The 23,452-nt window shown below is 39.7% G+C and overlaps 1 pseudogene; it reads right to left on the bottom strand.

Annotated features, from left to right (window-relative positions):
* LOC104214194 (3-hydroxyisobutyryl-CoA hydrolase-like protein 5) overlaps positions 1 to 23,452 on the bottom strand; it is a 51,302-nt pseudogene that overhangs the window by 27,045 nt on the left and 805 nt on the right.

Here is a 23,452-nt window from a genome sequence, read left to right as displayed (position 1 = left end):
ATATTTGTCATGAAGGTACTTTATCATGTCCTTATACAAGGACGAACTGGAGTAGGCATGGATTCTAAATTCATCGAGTTCATTGAGTTGTTCAATACAAAGATTAGCTGCAACATCCCATTCAAGAATTAACTTCCTCAAAGCCCACATGGCCTTGTGCTCTAACTCAACCGGAAGATGGCATGCTATCCCAAACACCAACCAATGCGGAGACATCCCAATCGGAGTTTTGTAAGCCGTCTGATAAGCCCATAGAGCGTCATCCAACTTCTTCGACCAATCGGTCCTATTTGCATTGACCATCTTTGACAAGATACTTTTGATTTCTCTGTTGGAGACTTCCACTATACCACTAGCTTGAGGATGATAAGGGGTTGAAACCTTATGATTGACACCGTACTTGGAAAGCAATGTGTCGAAAGTTTTATTGCAAAAGTGAGACCCCTCATCACTAATAATCGCACAAAGAGTGCCAAACCTTGTGAAGATGCTCTTTTTAAGAAATGCAACAATACTCCGGTATTCATTGTTAGGAAAAGACACGGCTTCAACCTATTTTGAGGCATAGTCAACCGTCACGAGAATGTAAGTATTCCCACAAGAGCTAACAAATGGACCCATGAAATCGATGCCCCAAACATCAAAGATATCCACTTCAAGAATGGTATTGAGAGGCATCTTATCCCTTTTTGAAATTTCGCAAGCTCTTTGGTAATCGGCACACCTCTTCACAAAATCACTCGCATCTTTGAACAAGGTGGGCCAATATAATACACAACTAAGAACTTTTGAGGCGGTCCTCACCCCACCATGATGGCCATCATAGGGTGAAGAATGGTAAGCCTCTAAGATACTCAATTGTTCTTCCTCCGGGACACATCTACGAATCACACCGTCCGTGTAAATCTTGAACAAGTATGGCCCATCCCAATAGAAATCCAAACTATCTCGCTTGAGCTTCTTCTTTTGGTTAGAAGAGAGCTCACACGGGATTACTCCAGTCACAAGGTAATTGGCAACATCGGCAAACCATGCCATATCATTCATTAACACCGCAAGGAGTTGTTCGTTGGCAAATGAATCATTGATCTCAAGGCCATCACCAGGCCTCCCCTCCTCCTCCAAACGGGACAAGTGGTCCGCCACTTGATTCTCACTACCTTTCCAGTCCACAATTTCTAGATCAAACTCTTGAAGTAGTAACACCCATCTCATCAATCTTGCCTTGGAGTCTTTCTTTGTTATCAAATACCTAAGGGCGGCATGATCAGTGTGCACTATAACTTTGGCCCCCATAAGATATGGTTAAAACTTTTCCATTGCAAACACTATAGCCAACAACTCTTTCTCGGTGACTGTATAGTTCCTTTGATCCTTATTCATGGTCTTGCTTGCATAGTACACCGGATGAAACATATTGTTAACCCTTTGACCCAAAATATCCCCAACCGCAATGTCACTTGCGTCACATATGAGCTCGAAAGGAAATGATGCAGTAATGATAGAGGTAGTGGTCAGCTTAAGCTTGAAAAGCTCAAATGCTTGCATACATCCCTCATCGAACACAAACTTTGCATCCTTTTCTAGTATCTTGCACAAGAGGTGTACCACTTTGAAAAATCTTTTATAAACCTTCGGTAAAAACCCACGTGCCCAAGAAAACTCTTCACCCCTTTGACAGAAATGGGGGGCAGGAAGCCTAGAAATCACCTCTATCTTAGCTTTGTCAACTTCAATTCCATGCTTTGAGATTTTGTGACCCAACACTTTACCCACTTCAACCATGAAATGGCATTTTTCCAAATTGAGTACAAGGTTTGTATCTTCACATCGGGCCAATACTCTATCGAAATTTCTCAAACATTCTTCAAGGGAATCACCAACCACGCTGAAATCATCCATGAAGACCTCCAATATATCTTCCAGCATGTCAGTGAAAATAGCCATCATGCATCTTTGGAATGTTGTCGGAGCATTACACAATCCAAACGGCATCTGAGGGAAAGCGAAGGTTCCATACGGACAAGTAAAAGTGGTCTTCTCTTGGCTCTGTAGGGAAATTGAGATTTGATTATACCCTGAGTACCCATCCAAAAAGCAATAAAAACACGTCCCGCGAGACGATCAAGCATTTGGTCAAGGAATGGCAATGGGAAATGGTCTTTTCGGGTCACCTTGTTTAGCTTCCGGTAGTCCATGAAAACCCTCGAACCTATGACTATCCGAGTAGGAATAATTTCATTGTTGTCATTGGTCACCACAACCATACCACCCTTCTTCGGTACACATTGCACCGGAGAAGTCCATGAGCTATCAGAAATGGGGTGCACAACCCCTTCATCTAACCATTTGATCACCTCTTTCTTCACCACTTCTTGCATAGCCTCATTCAATCTTCTTTGATGCTCCAAGGAAGGCTTTGTATCATCCTCCAAGATAATTCTGTGCATAAAGAATGCGGGGCTTATTCCCCGAATGTCAGCTAAAGTCCATCCAATTGCCCTTTTTCACTTTTGAAGCACCGCCAAAGTGGCCTCAACCTGCATGTTAGTGAGGCAAGAAGAATGAATAACTGGTAAAGTAGAGTTTGAGCCCAAGAATTCATACCTGAGGTGTGGAGGAAGTGGTTTCAACTCCAACACCGGTGGCTCCTCAATTGATGGTTTAGTTGGTGGAGTTTTCCGGTTTTCAAGATCCAAAGACAAGTTTCTAGGCTCATAAGAATAAGAGTCCATCCCATGTAAGGCATTCAAGCACTCCACTCTACTTACATCATCATTGACATCCATATTTAATAGCACAACCTCAAGAGGATCCTCCACGTTGATCATAGAACTGGTATCATCCACAATCACAGCTATGACAAGGTCTATAAATGAGCACACCTTGGTTCTGTTGGGTTGTTTCATAGATTTTCAAAAATGGAAAATGACCTTTTCATCTCCCACTCGGAAAGTGAGCTCACCCACTTCAACATCAACCAATTCCTTCCCCATTGCAAGGAAAGGTCTGTCCAAGATAATAGGAAACTCATAGTCCACTTCACAATCCAAAATGACAAAGTTGGCCGGCAAAATGAATTTGTCCACCTGGACAAGCACGTTATCAATAATGCCCAAAGGTTGCTTCATCGATCGATCCGCCATTTGAAATATCATTGAGGTTGGCCTAGGTTGCCCGATACCCAAAGTTTTGAAAACCGAGTAGGGCATTACATTGATACTAGCTCCCAAGTCACATAGAGCCTTGGAAAAATCCGCACTCCTAATGGTTCAAGGAATGGTGAAAGCACAAGGATCTTCAAGCTTAGGGGCCATTGAATGCACTATAGCACTAACTTGGTGAGTCATCTTTATAGTTTTACAATCCATAGAACGCTTCTTTGTAACCAAGTCTTTCATGAATTTTGCATAACTCGACATTTATTCAAGTGCCTTCACCAAAGGCACATTAATAGATAAGCTCTTCATCATGTCAATGAACTTTTTAAACTGATTATCATTCTTCTGCTTCACGAGCCTTTGAGGATAAGGTGGAGGTGGCCTTGGCAAATGAGCCTTGGCTTTTGGCACAACCGGCTCCGGCATGTCAATTATGTGTTCCCTAGACAGGTTCACGTCATTTTGGGTTTCCATCTCGACTTCTTGAATATCAATCCTCACTTCATTCTTTACATTTTCATCAACCACATCTTCAACTACCAAAGGGACTTTATCATCTTCAAACTCAACATCATCATCCATGACTTGCTTTTGCTTAGAGGCATTCACATCAGCGCCTCTCCCACTTCTTGTTGTGACCACCATAACATGATTTTCCCACCCTTTGGGTTCACTACCGTACTACTTGGTAGAGCACCCTTCGGGCGAGTATTCCATGACTAAGAGATTTGGCCTAATTGCACCTCCAAGTTTCGGATAGAGGCGTTGTGAGAAGCTAATTATGCATCGGAATCCGCATTCCTCTTCATCATCTGCTCGAACATCATTTCAATTCTACCCATATCATTACTAGAAGAACTAGGACCTTGAGAAGGGAAAGGGGGTGGATTGTTTGGTTGTTGGTACATTGGGGGCCTTTGAAAGCCTTGCCCTCGGTTGCCTTAGTTTCCATTGTTGTTCGACCCGCCTTGATTTTTGTTGTTGCCCCAATTGTTGTTATTTCCATCCCAATTGCATGGGTTGTTTTTTTGATTACCCCAATTGTTGTTTTGGTTGTTGTTGTTCCAATTGCCACCACCTTATTGTTGATTGCCCCAATTTCCTTGGGGTCGCCATTGTTGGTTTGAAGAGTTGCCTCTATTGCCTTGATAGTTGTTAACATATTATACCTCTTCACTTTGGTCATCATAACCATTATTTTGATACCCATCATATTCATCAACAAATTACTCAGAATTTCCTTGATTTTGTTGCCTCATTTGCCTTCTCTTGTTGACAAGCATACTAACACCATCCATGGCATTCACTTGGCGAGGATTATGAACTTGTTGCAACTGCGCCTTAGCCAGTTGGTTCATAGTAGTAGTAAGCTCAGCTATCGCTTGCCCATGATCATGTAATTCCTTGTGGAAATGGATAACCGTAGGGTCACCTTAAGGTACATTTGCTCTACTCTGCCATGCTGAAGAAATGTCTGCCATTTCATCAAGTACTTCACATGCCTCATCATAAGAAAGCTTCATAAAATTGTCCCCGGTCAATTGGTTCACAATGCATTGATTTGTAGTATTTATGCCCCGGTAGAAGGTTTGTTGGATCATGACCTCGGTCATATCATTATTTGGTCATTCCTTCACCATCGTCCTATACCGCTCCCAAATTTCATGCAAAGGTTCTGTTAGCTCTTGCTTGAAGGCCAATATTTCATCCTGAAGTGCCGCCATATGATTCGGTGAGAATAATTTGGCAATAAACTTATCCGCCAACTCATCCCAAGTTGTGAAATGGTTGGGGAGTCTCTAGAGCCAATCTAATGCCTTCCCCCGAAGTGAGAACTGGAAAAGTCGCAATCTCAATACATCCTCGGACACATTCATCTGTTTTCTCCCCCAGCATATATATAGGAACCCCTTGAGATGTTTTTAGGCATTTTAATTTGCAGCGCCCGTGAAGTACTCACGCTGCTCAAGTAAGGCCAACATTACATTGGTTATCTGAAAGTTACCCGTTCGGATTCGTGGTGGGACAATAGCACTTGCGTAGCCTTGGTTCGGTAATACTTTGGGAGCCACTCTTGGGGGAACCGGGGGAGGGTCTATAATATTGTCATTTGGATTAGCATTGGCATTTCGGCCTCTCCGTTTACCTTGAGGTGCAAGAGGCACCTTATCTTGCTCAAGATCATCTACCTCCTCCCCCGCTATCACATTTCCAAGAGGGTCATTCGCATTGTTTATGCCGTGTTGGTACCTGAGTAATAACACAAACAAGTAAGTAACAAAGAAGGAAAGACTAACAATACACAAAACTAACTAAATAGATAGCCAAAACCGTTAGTTCCCCAGCAACGGCGCCAAAAAGTTGATCACTACCTACTCCGCACTAGTAAAAAGTAGGAAGAGAGGGTCGCAATAGCTTTTACTCGATTTGTGGGTCGGGATCGATTTTCACAAGGAGTTAGGAATGGAGTCGAGTATCTATTTAGATTGGGATTGTGTAGTTGTTCCAAATATCACTTCCAATCATTTTTGGGTTTTTCTTTAATAAGCTACTATTATCAACTACTAATTATAATTCCAACTAGATTATGCTAAACGAGAATTGCTAAAATTTATATCTAAAGGATAAAAAGGCACTAGGGTAGTGGCATCCTCCTAGGTGGCCAATGGACGGGTAATTGCTTATAAGGCACGGTTCACATGATTGGGGAAATATGCTATAACCGCTGCACGATTTTACCCACTCTAACACCTCTCGATAGAGAGAGTAATTTTGCCCAATTGACTTTCTCAAGACCAAATGGATAGGCAAATTTGCTTAAGCAACTAGGGTTCAAGTCGGGTAATTACTCTCTCGAGGTTTAACCCTTTAATTGGGACTATCAATTCTCTTGAGTTCATCCTAATTCCTTGTTAGGTCAATTTTGGAGACTTAGGCTCTCTTTCTCAAGAAGAGCCAAGTCAACTTAGCACAAACCAGTGTTTGCAACCATCAGTTCATAAATTAACCATAAAATTGACCCAAATAACAAACACACATAGTCAATATAGCCCTAAATCATAATACCCATCAATTACCCACACTAGGGTTGAGCCACAACCCTAGATAATGGGTCTAGCTACTCATGCTTGAAGAGAAAAACAGAGAAATAGATGAAGATAAAGACATATTAATTAATTGCTAAGGTAAATACAAAAATTCAATGATAAAAACTAAGTAAAAATTCCCAAAATGGCTACAGATGTTCTTCTCATGAGCGCATCTCAGTTTAGAAAATAGCGGATACCTAAAAATGAAAGTGTTCTATTTATACTAATCTGGAAAAACTAGACAAAAATGCCCCTGCGGGGTTAGTACGGACTGCACAAAATAGTGTGCGGCCGCACTAGGCTCTAGACTCTAAAATTTAAACTCTCTGAACCCAGGCTTGAACCTTGGCACTTGACATCTCTCTGAAGTTTGCTTCCGCGGACCGCATAAAATGGTAGTGCGGTCGCGAAGTCTTCAGTGCGGACCACACAATATGTACTGCGGCCGCGATGTCTTCAGTGCGGACCGCACAATATGTACTGCGGCCGCACTGCTTTGATGCCTTCAAATCCAACTCTCTGAATCTCCCTAGTGCGTACCGCACAAAGTGTAGTGTGGCCGCACTAGGCATGTTTGTTTTGAGTTGTCTTGTCTTTGGTACTTGTGCAGGTTTCACTCCTTTTGAGTCGATCTTTGACGTCTCGTCACTTTGTTGATCAAACCTGCAATCAAGTACAACTTATGAGCCTTTTTGGGACTATTTTGTAAGAATTTATAATCAAAGCGTAAGCAAGAAGGAGCATGAAACATATCAAAATCCCTAGTTATCAGGCAGCACGGGTAGTTTTAGATGATTAGAGAAATGAGCTTCAGATGATTAGGGGGATTATCTCCAGATGATTAAGGAAATGGTATTGCTAAATGGGAGTGATTTCACAAGGGTATATGTTTCAGAAAAGGAAATGTGATTAAGTTGTGGTACTTCGGTAGAACGGCGGCACTTTCTTGTTAGATCGACTACTGATATTCGAGTTTGCTTGGTGACACAAAGGAATTTTAGAGTATATTTCGTGGAATGACTAAGTATTTGAGGTGCGGTATGCATTCGGATGGCGGAATTGGGATCAAGTATGTTGATTCATGTGCCATATGGATTTGGAGACATGGAAGTTCTCACATTCAGGCTATGTTGTGGTTGTGAGTCATGTGTATCGACACTGTTTAATCACTATCGGGGTTTAGAGACACGAGCGGATCTTTTGTGCTTGGCATGTTAAATTTTGGATGGGATATAGGTTTAGACTGGTTGTCTCCGTGTTGTGTCATTCCGGACTATTGTGCTAAGGCGACACTGTTGGCTATGTCAGAAATGTCACAGATTAAGTGGCGAGGTCCGTAGGATTATGCCCTAGTGGAGTGGTTTTATATTTTGAAGACCCAGCGGACGGCTGGGAAGGATTGTCTTTCTTATTGGGGCTTTTGTGATGGATAACAGTGTAAGGGCTTTTACCATTGATTCAGTTCCGGTGATGAGGGAATTTTCGGATGTGTTTCTTATGGTCGGGTATGTCGTCGGCCAGGGTTGTTGATTTCAGTATTGATTTGATACCGGGCACCGTATCGTATGGCACCGATAGTTAAAGGGGTGGAAGGAGTAGCTTCACCTTGATAAGGAGTTCGTTGGCAGGCCAATGTGGATGCGTGTTCTAACTAAAGTCAGCTTGGTTGGCTCCGAATTGTATTATTGAGAGAGGTGTTGATTCATTGATTATTGAGCTTATTAGTAATCCGGTGAGGCCTATGAGTTACCTTTCCATGTTGCGAGGCATTAGTATTTGTTGGTAATCGACACATGTGGTGCGGTGTTATTGGGGTCTCTTAGCAGGATTCAAGCGGGAGGAGTATTGGATATTGCTTGGTGGATAGTGCATCTGTTAAGCCCTTTCGGGTTTTGCGCTGTTATGTACTTGCCTTACCGTGGTTATGATGATTTACTTTGATTCTAGACATCAATTACGCGTGGTCGTCAATTTCGAGCAGAGTGACTTGAGGTGTTCCATGTGGAGCAGTAATTGGATAAGGTCGCGCATTGTGGCGAATATATGTGGAGGTATGACCTTGCAGGTTAGATTAGTATGTTCTGTTCCTATGATGTGAGACGGGTTCTTAGCCTTGTGTTGTGGTGTTACTAGTGAGCTTGAGGTAGAGCTCTTTCATTTGAGTAATTTTCATGATTTGAGTATGTTCGGACCGTTGCTTATTGGTGCATGTATTATGCAAGTTATGGCTTAGGCCTATATTGAGGTGTCATGTCACCAGAGTTGATCTGAGAAATGGTTATGGCTTATTGTGTGTTTCATTTATCGTTGACAGTATATGAAAGTGTTGGAATAAGACTTTAGTTGATAAGAGGTTTTCTATCGGTATTCGGTTGTTATGGGTAGCTGCTGTGAATAGAAGTTATCGTTACGAGCATTTGAGTTACGTGGTTTATCATGTAATTGCACCTGAGGTTGCAGGTATGGGTTATTACAGCTGGTTTGGGCTTATTCTAAATATAGATGTGAGATCTGATCATGTGGATGATTTCAGAAGTGGAAATGGGGTTCTAAGGTTTATGGGCTAGGTTGGATTGTGTAATTTTAGTTGCATTGTTTTATCAGACCTGTATGAGATAGGGTGACATGGGATCACCCCCAGGTATATGCATGGTAAGGTTATTCAGCAATTGGTTGGCTTCTGGAACAACTCTGTTCACATTCAAGAACGAACATGTATTTAAGTGGGGGAGGATGTAACGACCCAACCGGTCGTTTTGAGCTTTTGTACTTCGCTTGCCAGTTCTCGGGCATGACTTTCCCCGTGTGGTGTATTATGACTTATGTAAATCATTGGTGTTGGGTTTCAGGTTAATTAGAATAAATTTGGAAGAACAGTCTTAGTTGAAAGTTTAAAATTTGAAATGTTTGACCAAGATTGACTTGTGTGTATTTGATCTCGGATTGGAATTTTTATTGTTTGGTTAGCTCAGTTAGGTGATTTGGGACTTAGGAGCGTGATCGGAATGCATTTTGGAAGTCCATGGAAGGTTTAGGCTTGAATTGGCGAAATTGAAATTTTGGCGTTTTCCGGTTGATAGGTGAGATTTTGATATCGGGGTCGGAATAGGATCCTGGAAATGGGAGAAGGTCTGTTGTGTCATTTGTGATGTGTGTGCAAAATTTCCGGTCATTCGGACGAGATTTGATAGACTTTTTGATCAAAAGCATAATTCAGAAATTTTGGAATTCTTAGGCCTGAATTCGAGGGTGATTTGATGTTTTGATGTTGTTTTGAGCGTTCCGAAGTTTTGAACAAGTTTGAACGATGTCATGGGATGTGTTGGTACAATTGGTTTGAAGTTCCAGGGGTTCCGGGTAGGTTCCGGGATGTTTTAGGCCAAAAATCATAGTTGTAGCAGGTTCAGAAGGGTTGCAAGCCTCATAACCCACCAGCGCGGTCCGCACAAAATGAAGTGCATCCACGGTAGGTGCTGTGCGGACCGCACAAAATGTAGTGCGGCCGTGGTGGGAACATTTCACTAGTCCTACTTCGGAAGCTCATATCTTTTGATATACAAGGAATTTTGAGATGATTCAAAAACAAAAGTTGTAGCTCTTCGTGTCTAGTTTCCAGAAAGATAATGATATTGCAATTTGGACATCTGTAATGAAAGGTATGACCAAAATACTAAAGCATGTCATTGCAGATAAAAACCTGTGCGGCCACAGTCATTTTTGTGCGGACCCTACTGGTTTTGTGCGGACCACAGTTGTTTTTGTGCGGTCCACAGAGGTGGAAATCTATGGGTACTCTATAAATATGAGGTTTTGGATTTTATTTAATATTTTGACCTAGAGAACTCGAATTTTGGCGATTTTTCGAAGGTTTTTAAAGAAATTCATAGAGGTAAGTGATTCTAACTCAGATTTGGTTAGAGTACATAAATTTATCATTGAATTCATCATTTAATTCGTGATTTGGGATGAAATTTGGGAAGAAAATTTGTGGAATCTTCCTAAAATATCAAAGGATGATTTGAAAGACCAAATGGTACCAAAATTGAATAATTTTGGTATGGTAAGACTCGTGAGTGTATGAGGATTCTGAAAATGTAAATTTTACCCGATTTCAAGACGTGGTCCCGGGGCTCGGGTTTTGGTAATTTTGGGAATTGTGCCCTTTGTTGATTGTTTTCGATTGGGCTTTGTTCCCTTAGCATATTGTGACGTGTTCGTTCTGATTTTGGATAGACTCGATGCGCGTAGAGGCCGATACGAGGGGCAAAGGCATCGCGAGTTAGAAATTTAGCCGATTCGAGGTGAGTAATGATTGTAAATGATGCTCTGAGGGTTTGAAACCTCAGATTTGCGCATCATAGTGCTATATTGAGCCGAGACACATATTTGATGACGAGCGTGGGGCCATGCACTTTTGGGGATTGTGACTTGGCCTGTCCCGATTGATGATTTTACCGCGTATTTGACTAAAACATATTTTCTATCATCATGATTTGGGCTGATTGCCATATTTGGGTTTTTTGCCAACTATTTGAACCATTCGGGGATTTTTATTACTATTTCCTCACTGTTTTGACTTATTACTTGAATCAGTCATGGTATTTTTTACTGTTTTACTACTCAGCCATTTTACTCAGTTTTTGAGATTTAAATAATAATTTTAAATGATGTTTTGGGCTGAGAAATACTATTTTACTATTGCTCGAGAGGCTTGTGATATTTTTGGACTAGGTAAGGCCATGGGCCTAGTTGTGAGGATGCATTGATACTGATATGAGGCCGAGGGCTTGAGATACATAAATATGCCATGAGGTGGCTTGATTGATATGAGGCCGAGGGCCTAGATTTGATGCCACGAGATGGCTTGATATTGCTTTTGGCCGTAAGGGGCCCCTCCTGGAGTCTGTACACCCCCAGTGAACTCGGGTACCCATTGTGATGTGAGATTGAGCCCGAGGGGCTGGTATTGTTCTGAGATTTGCACCCGAGGGGTTGGTACTGTTCTGAGATGTTGCCCGAGGGGCGGATTTGTTAATATTGTGCCCGAGGGGCAAATTTCTTTTTGTTTACTTACCTATCAATTACTTGTTTTAGTTGTTGAGAGAGGGATTTTCACTTGAATTTTCATTGTTTTACTATTTTAAGTGATTTTACTGCTTCAGTATGGAATGCCTTGTGTTTTACGTGATTTCTTACTTTCAGTCATTATTTATATTTGTTACTCACTGTGTCGGAGTACTCACTTTATTCCCTGCACCCTGTGTGCAGATTCAGACGTAGCTGGTACCGCTCCCGAGTGCTGATTCCTCCAGTTCCAGGCGGTTTTCGGAGACTACGAGGTAGCTATTGACGTCCGCAGCCCCGTGTCTCTACTTCTCTATCATTTCTGTTTCTTTTCAAACACTTGTAGTAGTTTATAACATTAGCATGCTAGTATTATGGTTTAAAGATGCTCGTGACTTGTGACACCCCGGTTAGGACTATGTCGGGTTGGACTTTCCGCATTGTTATCGATATTTCCGTTGTTTAGTATTGTTTAAATCATGTTTAGACTATTTTTATGTTGATTAAGTGCTTTAAAAGTTGAGTTGGGTTGAACTGGATGGCCTTGTCTTCACGAGAGGCGCCATTACGACCCGGTTTGGGGTTAGGGTCGTGACACTTGGTGTTTGAATTATTAGCAGGTTACGTATGAGCATTAGAGGTTTGGTGGTTTGTTCCAAAAGATTGAGATTCCTGAGTGGAAGTGGGAGCGGATCACTATGGACTTCGTTGTTGTACCCCCACGGACTCAGAGGAAGTTCGATGCAGTGTGGGTTATTGTTGATAGGCTGACCAAGTCAGCGTATTTCATTCCTGTGGCAGTCTCCTATTTTTCCGAGAGGTTAGCTGAGATCTATATCCGGGAGATTATTCATCTTCATGGTGTGCCCGAGTCTATCATTTCGGACCGAAGTATGTAGTTTACCTCACATTTCTAGAGAGTTGGGCACACGGGTCGAGTTGAGCACAGCATTTCATCCTCAGACGGACGGGCAGTCCGAGATGACCATTTAGATTTTGGAAGATATGCTCTAATCTTGTGTCATTGACTTTGGAGGCTTGTGGGATCAGTTTTTGCCTTTAGCAGAGTTTGCCTACAATAACAGCTACCAGTCGAGTATTTAGATGGCTCCTTATGAGGCTTTATATGATAGGCGGTGTAAGTCTCCTATTGGATGGTTTGAGCTGGGAGAGGCTCGGCTATTGGGTACGGATCTAGTTCAGGATGTCTTGGACAAGGTCAGGATCATTCAGGATAGGCTTCGTACAGCTCAGTCCAGGCAAAAGAGCTATGCCGACCGCAAGGTTCTAGATTTGGCTTTCATGGTCGGTGAGCGGGTATTGCTTCGAGTGTCGCCTATGAAAGGCGTGATTAGATTTAGGAAGAAAGGCAAGCTTAGCCCTAGGTTTATTAGCCTATTTGACATTCTTGATCGAGTGGGAGAGGTGGCTTACAGACTTGCGTTGCCGCCTAGCTTATCAGCCGTGCATCCAGTGTTTCATGTGTCCATGCTTCGGAAGTATCATGGCGATCCATCCCGCGTATTAGATTTCAGCACTGTCTAGTTGGACAAGGACTTGTCCTATAAGGAGGAGCCGGTAGCTATTCTGGACCGGCAAGTTCATCAGTTGAGGTCGAAGAATTTCCCTTCTGTTCATGTTCAGTGGAGAGGTCAGCTGCTGAGGCATCGACTTGGGAGTCCGAGTCCGATATGTGGAGCCATTATCCCCATCTTTTTCCCGACTCTTGTACTTCCTTCTTATGTTAATTCAAGGACGAACAGTTGTTTTAGAGGTAGAGAATGTGATGACCCCAAAGGTCATCACTTGTGTTGCAAGTGAATTCAGAGTTCTGAGGCCTAAAAACCTCCTTTTTACCTCATCTTGATTTACGTGCATGGTCCGGACCTATCTTCGAAAAGCCTTCTATGTGAAAATATGAGAAATAGAAATTTCAAGAGTTAAAATTTGATTATGGTTGACTTTGGTCAATATTTTGAGCAAACAGACCCGGATCCGTGTTCTGACAATCCCGAGAGGTCCGTAGTAAAATATGGGGCTTGGGCATATGCCCGAAAATGAATTCCGAGGTCCCAAGCCTTAGAAATTAATTTTTGAAAGAAATTATTTTACAGAATTATCTAAGAAATGAAGAAAATAATTAATGTTTGAAACCATTGTTATATGGACCGTATTTTGGTTCCAGAACCTGGTACAAACTTGTTATAGTATTGGAAAGATAACTGTGAAATTTGGTAAAAATGGCGGTTGAAGAGTTATGAACTTTGAGAGTTCTTGATGAAAAAGTTGAGTTTTGACGTTTAATTCATGATTTTACATGTTATTTTGATGATGTGATCGCACGAGTAGGTCCATAAGATGTCTTTGAGTTAGTATGCACACTTGGTTTGGAGTTCTGCGGGCTCGGGTGAGTTTCGAGTAGGTTCCGGGATGTCTTAGGCTTAAAACAGGGATGTTGCAGGTTCAAACAAGTGCAAATCTCTGAACCCGCTAGTGCTGACCGCATTGGTTATAGTGATTTCCACGGTGGGGGTAGTGCGATCGCACTTGATTTTGTGCGGTTCACACAAGTTCACTGGTCCGACTTCGGAAACCTATATCATTTTATCTACAGGGAATTTTGAGATGATTCAAAAGCGAAAGTTGTAGCCCTTCGTGTCTAGTTCCAGAAAGGTAAAGAAATCACAATTTGGACATATATAGAGAAAGTTATGGCCAAAATACTAAAGCATGTCACTGCAGTCCATATGGAGAGCTGTGCGGTCGCACTCGATTTTGTGTGGTCCGCACAGGGGGTTTGAGAGGGGTATATTAAAACGGGATTTTCAGTTATTTTTCATTTTTCAAAACCCCAAAAACATAAGAGGCGATTTTTCAAAGACAACTTTTCTTCCAAATCGATTGTAAGTGATTTCTAACTAGTTTTCTTCAATCTTTAACATCTTTTCACATGATTTCAACTCAAAATCAATGATTTTAATGGGGAAAATTGGATGTTTTGGGTAGAACCTAGGTTTTTCAAGAATTGGGGATTTGTACCTCGATTTGAGGTCCGATTTCAAAACAAATTATATATTTGAGTTCATGGGGGAATGGGTAATCGGGTTTTCGTTCGAATCTCAGGTATTGACCCTGTGGGCCTGGGGGCGATTTTTGACTTTTTGGGTAAAACTTTAGAAAACTCATTTTCTTGCATTAGAACTAATTCATTTAGCATTTATTGATGTAATTAAGTAACTTGTGGCTAGATACGAGCAAATTGATGGTGGAATCAAGAGGTAAAGCGATAGTAGAGACTTGAATTGTGCTCGTGGCTTTGAGGTAAGTGTTTAGTTTAACCTTAGCTTGAGGGATTAGGAGTTGTGCCTTATTTTGCTACGTGTTAATTGTGGAGTATGACGTATAGGCATGGTGACGAGTATCTATACGTCGGTGTCAAGCATGATCGTGAGCTTGTATTGTAATTGTTATGACTCCATTGTAAATTATTGCACTCCACATGTTATTGAAATATTATTGTTCCCTTGTCGGGATGTGGTTATATTGCTCTTGTTCCCTTGCCGGGATTCTTTGTGATTGTTGTTGATTTGAAATGGGAGCGGGTGGCACGCCTGCCACGAGATAAATAAAATGGTAGAGGGTCGCACGCTTTCCAAGAGATAAATAAAATAGGAGTTGGTGGCACGCCTGCCACGAGACAAATGAAATGGGAGCGGGTGGCATGCCTGCCACGAGATAAATGAAATGGGAGCGGGTGGCACGCCTGCCACGAGATAAACGAAATGGGAGTGGGTGGCATGCCTGCCACGAGATAAATGAAATAGGAGCGGGTGGCACACTTGCCACGAGATATATGAAATGGGAGCGGGTTGCACGCCTGCAACAAGATGTGAAATGAAAGTGAATTGTTCATTTGTTTCCCTTATCCTTGTTAGTAGTTGGATTTTGGTTCCTTAATGTTTCTCTTGATATTCTCTTTTTACCTATTATTTCCCGAAGCATGCTTTCCCCCTCCCATCTTTACTTGTTTATTCCTGCTTTACTTTCCGATGTGTATTATATAACTGCACATGTTTATTTGGTAGTCTGGTCCTAGCCTCGTCACTACTTCGCCGAGGTTAGGCTAGGGACTTACCAGCACATGGGGTCGGTTGTGCTGATACTACACTCTACACTATGTGTAGATCCCTGTCACGACCCAGATTTCTCACCCTCGGGAGTCGTGATGGCGCCTACTAATGAGAGCTAGGCAACCCAATCCTTAACTACTTACTTCATTATCAAATTACTTCTTTTTAACACTTATAAAGAGATAACATGAAAACAACGGAACTTTAAATAATTAAGCGAAAGGTAACAATTAAACATCTGAATTCTACGTCTATTACAATTACTTAAGTCTCAACCTCCCAAAATCTGGTGTCATAGTGTCACAGACGGTCTAAGATTTTCTACATACAAAGTCTGAAGAAATAATAACACACTGTTCCAGAATATAAGGGAAATGAAACAGGAATAGTAGGTAGAAGAAGACGCCAAGGCATGCGGACGCCTGCAGGACTACTTCGGGTCGCCTGATAAGCAAGAATCAGCAATCCCACCGCGGTCCGAAGTCTACAACCCTGGGGTCTACACAAAAGAGTGTAGAGTGTAGTATCAACACAACCGACCCCATGTGTTAGTAAGTGCCTAGCCTAACCTCAGCGAAGTAGTGACGAGGCTAGGACCAGATTACCAAATAAACCTGTACAATTTAACTATATACATCAGAAAAGAAGTACGGAAAGAAACGGTCACATACAGTCAAGTATGGGAGGGGGAAACATGTTGCGGGGAAACATCAAATAGTAACAGAAAAGCAACAAATAAGTATGAGGATCACCACTGTTCAATTGAAAACAGAAGGGGAAATCATGCTACGGGGTACAACAAGTATCAACAGGAAGCCAGCAATTTAGTGTAGAGAAACCGTAAAACGGTTATAAATAATAAAATTAGGGAAATCAAAGACAAGTGCACGGCATCACCCTTCGTGCTTTTACTCTCTCTCACCAAGACAATACACGGCATCACCCTTCGTGCTTTAACACTTTCTCACCAAAACAACACACGGCATCACCCTTCGTGCTTTACGCTCTTCCTCACCCAAACAACAATCACAAGGCAAATAGGGTAAGGGAATCTATAACCTCGAAGTAAAATCAAATAACAACAAGTAATGAAAGAAACAACATAACTCGGATATCAACAAAGAATCAGAAATCAACAAATACACGGCATCACCCTTCGTGCTTTTACTCTCGTCCTCACCAAAGCAATCATATAATAAAAATGTGCAGGGTATCACCCTTCGTTCTTTTACTCTCTTTACTCACCATATAATCAATAAAATCAGCATAGAATGGTACATCGTGCAGCACGGCATCACCCTTCGTACTTTACACTCTTTCCTCACAATAACAAACAATGCACGGCATCACCCTTCATGCTTTAACACTCTTCCTCACCCAAACAACAATCACAAAAAGGGGCAAGGGAATAAACAAAATCATAATAGGAATCTCGGCAAGGGAACAACAATTAAACAATTAAATCCCCGCAAGGGAACAACATCAATAATATCAACATCCTAGCAAGGGAGATAACCAACAAAGCAACAATATCCCGACAAGGGACAATTTAGTAACACTTTCTTTTTCTTTCATTTTTATTTCATAATTCACTTCACAACTCGAGCCAATACTCTAGAGTTTTTACTTCACAACTCATTTCACAACTCGAGCCAATGCTCTAAAAGTTCAATTGTCACTTATATTTTCACAATTTTGCTATACAACTTTATCCAACGCTCCTCAATGTTCATAGTTCACAAATTTTTCCACAAACTTTATACAACAATTAGAAATGTTCACCAAGGCATGAATAATACAACGAAATCATGAAAATTCACAATATAAGACTCACGGTCATGCTCGACACCAATGTATAGATACTCATCACCATGACTATGTGTCGTACTCAACAAGAAGCAAATAGCAAGTAGGACACAACTCCTAATCCGTCAAGCTAAGGTTAGACCAAACACTTACCTCGAACTTCCACAGCCAACTCAAGCCTCAAACACCACTTTTCCTTTCAAATTTGGCTCCAACTCAATCGTATCTATACACGATTGACTTAATAACATCAATAAATGCTAAACAATCCAATTCCAATGTTTAATTATAGCGTTCTAATCATTCTTCCCAAAAATTAAAAATATCGACTCCGGGCACGCTTTGTCAAAACACGACGTTCGGGCCAAAACCCAATTACCCACGAGCACGAATATATAATTTGTTTTTAAATCCGACCCCAAAACGAGGTCTAAATCATACTTAATCAAAAAGCCCTAATTCTACCCAAATCCCTAATTTCTACCCTTAATTACATGTTTTAGGCCTAGAAATCTAGTGGGTGTTAATGGAAAATGAAGAAAACAAGTTAAAGATTACTTACCCAAAAGGTTATGGTGAAGAAAGGCTTCAAAAATCGCCTAAGAGCTTTGGAGAAGAAGGGGTTTATGAAATTTTGCAATAATCTCGTAAGGCTATTGTTCTGGATTTTAAAAATTATCTGGGCGAATTTACTCTACGCGTTCACGACAGGCTCATCGCGTTCGCGATGAGTCAGACCTGCTAGGCCTTCGCGATCGCGTGAAAAGGCTCGTGTTCGCGGAGCTTTGGCTCCTCAAGCCTACGCGTTCACGTGCCAGTGGTCGCGTTCGCGATGAATAATTTGGTGACCCCTCCCCAGCACCTTATGTGTTCGCGAGTGGAGGGACACGTTCGCGAAAGGTCTCCCCCGTCAGCTTCGCGTTTGCGTCACAACCTTCGCGTTCGCAAAGAAAAATTTGGGCACCTGGGATTTTTGCCTTACGCGTTCGCGAGAGGGACCACGCGAACGCAAAGGGTTAAATCCCTAGGTACTAACAGCAGAAATCTGCAACTTTTCCACAAGTTCAAAACTTCCCGAATCACAACCGAGCCCTCAGGGATCCTAACCAAAAACACGTACTAACTCAACAACATCTTACGAACTTATCTGTGCGATCAAATTGCCAAAGTAACCTTAATAACAATGAATTAAACGTCAAAATCAAAAGATTTTTCTCAAACTTCATCAACTATCAACTTTAGCAATTTAGGTCCGAATCACGTCAAATGATATCCGTTTTTCATCAAATTTCACATAAACATCTTAAATCACATATAAGACCTATACCGGGCACCGGAACCAAAATACGGGCCCGATACTAACTTGTTCTAATCAATTTTTATTTCAAATTTCCTCAAACAATTTCAGAAAACAATTTTCTTTAAAAATTCATTTCTGGGGCTTGGGACCTCGGAATTCGATTCCGAGCATACGCCAAAATCCCATATTTTCCTACGGACCCTCCGGGGACATCAAATTACGGGTCCGGGTCCGTTTACCCAAAACGTTGACCAAAGTCAAATTAGCTCACTTTATAACCAAATTTTATCATTTTTCACAGAATTTCATATCTAAGCTTTCTGGCTACACGCCCGGACTGCGCACGCAAATTGAGGTGACTCTAAATGAGATTTTCAAGGCTTCAGAACACAGAATTTCGTTTTAAGGTAGTTTAGAGGCTACCTTCAGTCCACGCGGAGATCCAAGGTAGACCTTCAGGCGTCCGCAGGCCCTGGCGTCTCCTTTATCCTTTATTTCCTGTTTCATCTCTTTGCTTCATAAACAGTGTGTCTTTTATTTTTAGACATTGTATTTAGCAGTCTTAGACCATCTGTGGTACTATGACACCAGTTCTGGGTAATTAAAGTTTAAGCTATTGTAATAGACACATATTCAGATATTTTATTGCTTTATTCCGCTTATTCTAAATTTTTGTTGTTCATACATTATTGTTTTATATAATATTAAAGAGAATAAAAATTGATAAAAGGGTAATTTGTCTAATAATTGGCTTGTCTAACTCACATTAGTAGGAGCCATCACGACTCCCGAGGGTGAAAAATCCGGGTCGTGACAGTGGTGAGTACTCCTTTATCTTTAATCATAGGTCTCGGGTTTGAGCCCTGGGTATGAAGTTGCCTTTGTTAGAGAGAGCTTTACCCCTCAATATGAGACTTCCCAGCACGAATCCGGATTTAGTCGAACCGCAATGCGGGTATCGGACCAGATGAAAAATAAAAATAATTACTACATTTTTTATCATCATAACGTGCATTAAGACTGAAGAATTATCTTACAAATGATTTCATAATGTCCTCCGATCCATGGAAAAGCACTCATTGATTATGGAAAGCCTAAATATATATAATCCATATATATCTCAGTTCATATCAAAAGATTATATAAATAAAGATTGCATTAAATTAATATAAATGTGTTACTTGTTCATGATACTTCTTTCATCTATCTCAACTTCTGTTGAGAATTCTTGAATGGCTGATCTGATAGCCTTCTCTTCTCCAAGCAAACCAATTTCTAACATTCATAGAAACACAAAATACTTAAAGATGACTAAGAAATTAAATTAATATAGATTTTATGTTCTTTGTATTGGCTATCAGGTTAAGTTGACCTACATAACGCGTGTAATTTTTCATATCAAGCCTAATATGCATGATAACCAAAATAACGGCAGTCTGGTGCACAAAGTATCCTGTGTTTATATATGCAGGGTTCAGGGAAGGGTCGCACCCAAAGGGAGTGCGATGTAGGCAGTCTATCCTGATTCAAGTATCAGTGGCTGATTCAATGACTCGAACTCGTGAGACAACTTTACCGTTGCTCCAAGACTCCCCTTATAACATGCTATAAATTACACTGATAGTGTAAATTCTTTACACTCTTCGTGCATATAACTTAAATACATCCATGTATACTCAAAGAAGGAGCAAAAAGTATGTACTACAAAGTCAAGGCTAACAAACATCTCTATTTTGGTTATCAGTTGAAACTAGAAAAGAAAAAGTTTAGAGAAAAATGATCTTGAACTGACATCGGAAGGAACAAAATGAGTGGCAAGTCCAGCACTAACAATTTCTTTACCCTTCAGTTTTGCCCCTGTTAAGCCCAAGTATTCTCCTACGTATACACATTGTCACTTGAATATATCAACAATCCCTCCTTAGTTCATCATATAAGAAATACAAAATAGTCAAAAATACTAGTATCTCATTATACAAATATCTTAATTTTATCGTCCGTTATATTTTAGGTTCATTCATATCTTTGTTATTAGCAAATTCTCATTTTTGCCTCATACCTTAACAATATTTGAAAGTAGATGGGCAAATTTGGACCGTTTTTCTAGAGTTTTTTGACACGTGAAATCGATCTATCTAGTCCATGTTGGTCATCTATTAAGGTCAAGGAAAAATACAAGAGGATTTGCTAAATTTAAGTGATTGAGTAACCCTTAAGGGATCATTTGGTTGGATGCATTAGAGAAAATAATGCATGTATTAGCTTTGATATTACTAATCCCTTATTTGGTACACGTTTTTAACAAACCTATATATTACTAATACAAGTATTAGTTATACAACCTATTTGGTATTATCCTATACTTAACTAATACGTAGCAAACTATGGTATTAGCAATGCCAAGGCTATTAATGCATGCATTAGCATGGTTAAGGATAAAATTGTCCTTAAAGTCCCTTAAAACTAAAGAATATGGAGGGCATTTTTGTAAACAATTAATTTTTAAAAAAATTATGCAATGTATTTTAATTTTTAATGCACAACACTACATAGTGGTTAAGAAATAATCTCTGCATTAGTACTGCTTGTATTACTAACCCATACATTATTAATCTGTACATTACTAATACACGTTATTCAACACTATTCTTATACACTCTACCAAATGAACCCTAAGTATATATAATAGAGGATAAATTAAGTTTTTCATATAGTAGATCGGTAAATTTGGACCTTTTTCCTAGAAGAAAAAGGGATTATTTTATAATCACTTTAAACACACACATATACAATGGCAGATCTATGTATTTAGTTATGGGTGCATGAGCACCCATTACTTTTGCAGCCACACACTATTTACTTATATAGAAAAATTAATAATTAATATAAATATATTAATTGAGCACCCACAGTAGTAATTTTCAAATTAAATATAATTAAGTGCCCATAATTTAAAAATTCTTGATATATATGTGTGTGACACGCGCGCGCTATTTGAATGCTTACCAAGTCGACCAGGAAGTCGTGAAAGCATATATGAGAAGCCACAGTCTGGATGGTATCCTAATCTTGTTTCAGGAGTCGAAAAATACTATGGTATCAATGAAATAAAATTTGGATACTATGAAAATCTCCTCCATATGATATTAAAGTCAGAATTGCATGTATGTGTATACTAACAGATTTTTCAGTGACAACAGAGAACTTCATTGACACCATTAAAGATCCACCTCCCCCGTACACATTCCATGAACAAGAGCAACATATAGTATATCAACAGTTAGAAAGGGAAAATTCTCTATGACGGATTAATTTTACATATGATCATTCGACTTTTACTATTTATAACAATAAATTGATAAAATTACATTTGTTACATTAAAATAACTAATCTTTATTAACTATTTGTAAACTGATCAACAAATCTTACCCAGTAATAGTAAAGTCAAAACTGTGTTTTCTCACATTAAAGTAACTCATGGATTTTTTCTACCAATAAAATAACTAAACTTTATCCACTAACTATATATGACAGACTGTCAACAAACCTATCCATCAAGGTAACATTATTGTTGTAGTGGATAAATTTACTACTATTATAATGCGTAAAATTATTAAAAAAAATTATGACAAAAAATAATTTTGTGACCTTACAATTATAATGGGGTAATGTTTAGTTCCTTTGATGTGATAAAAAATAATTTGTGACGCTACTATCATAATGGATAATATTCAATTACTTAGTATGATAAAAAATTATTTTACAACTTTACTATTATGGTAAATAAAGTTAAATAACCATATGTGAAATTAACCTAATCGATGATATCTCCATTTTTTTTCCATATCATATACTACTAATTAATGAATTGTAGAGGAGCAACACGCAATCTGTACCTGTGGTTTCTTGTATGTATGAATGTGGTAGCAAAGCCAATACATTCTATAAATACCTTCAATGCAAGAATCCGCTAAGAGATTGTACAGTGAATAATTTAATAGTTTTAGAGTATACAACTAAACATATTTTGTCACCCCAAAAAATTGAAAAAAAGAAGATAGTTACTTGTCTTTCTGCCATCATAAAAATATTTCAAGTTCCCACTAGCAGAAAAAGCTCTGGCAGCTCCCTATATATTTTGCATCATGAAACCCAATATTAAAAAATGGCTAAATATGACAATTTGAAAATTTCAAACTCAGTTGTAGACAAAAAAATTGATATTAGTTAAGTAAAGAAGGGTAAAGCGGTGTACCCATTAGAAATTGAGTTTCAAATCGTAAATCACTAACCTCTGACTAAAAAGACAGCCTAGTGCACGAAGTATCCCATAAGCCTATTCTGATACAAGTATCAATGGCTAATTTCACGGTCGAACCCCTGACCTATAGATCACACGGAGATAACTTTACCGTTGCTCCAAGGTCCCCTTCATAAGTCACTAACTTCTAACCTATTATAGAAAAAGAAAAAGAAAAATGATTAAAGGAAAAAAAAAAGATACTTACCTTGATGATAACAAGTTGTGCATTGTCATCTTTCTCAATTTTCTCGAGTTTTTGTCCTAGAACCAATGCCTTGTACAAGGAAATTAAAATGTGTTTTTGTGAATGTGAAAGACGCCATTTAAAACAATTCTTAAATTAAATAATCAGATTTAATTTACTTCTTGCTATTTTGTAAAACTTATCACTTTTGTAGAGATGACATTTAATTGGTTAGGACTATTTAAAGTGTGCACTCTAACACGACCAACTTCCTCAGCAATAACAGCCTGGTGAAAAGTTACTTGTCTTTAGTCATGCTATATAAGTTGAATATTTACTATAGTGCACACGAACATCTTAGATATATTTCACCTATGGTCACCTATTTTGTTCACTAATAAACTTACAAAATAA

Source organism: Nicotiana sylvestris, chromosome 6 (assembly GCF_000393655.2).
Source record: "Nicotiana sylvestris chromosome 6, ASM39365v2, whole genome shotgun sequence".
In the NCBI taxonomy this organism is placed as follows: domain Eukaryota; kingdom Viridiplantae; phylum Streptophyta; class Magnoliopsida; order Solanales; family Solanaceae; genus Nicotiana; species Nicotiana sylvestris.
This window is presented reverse-complemented; position numbering and strand designations above follow the sequence as displayed.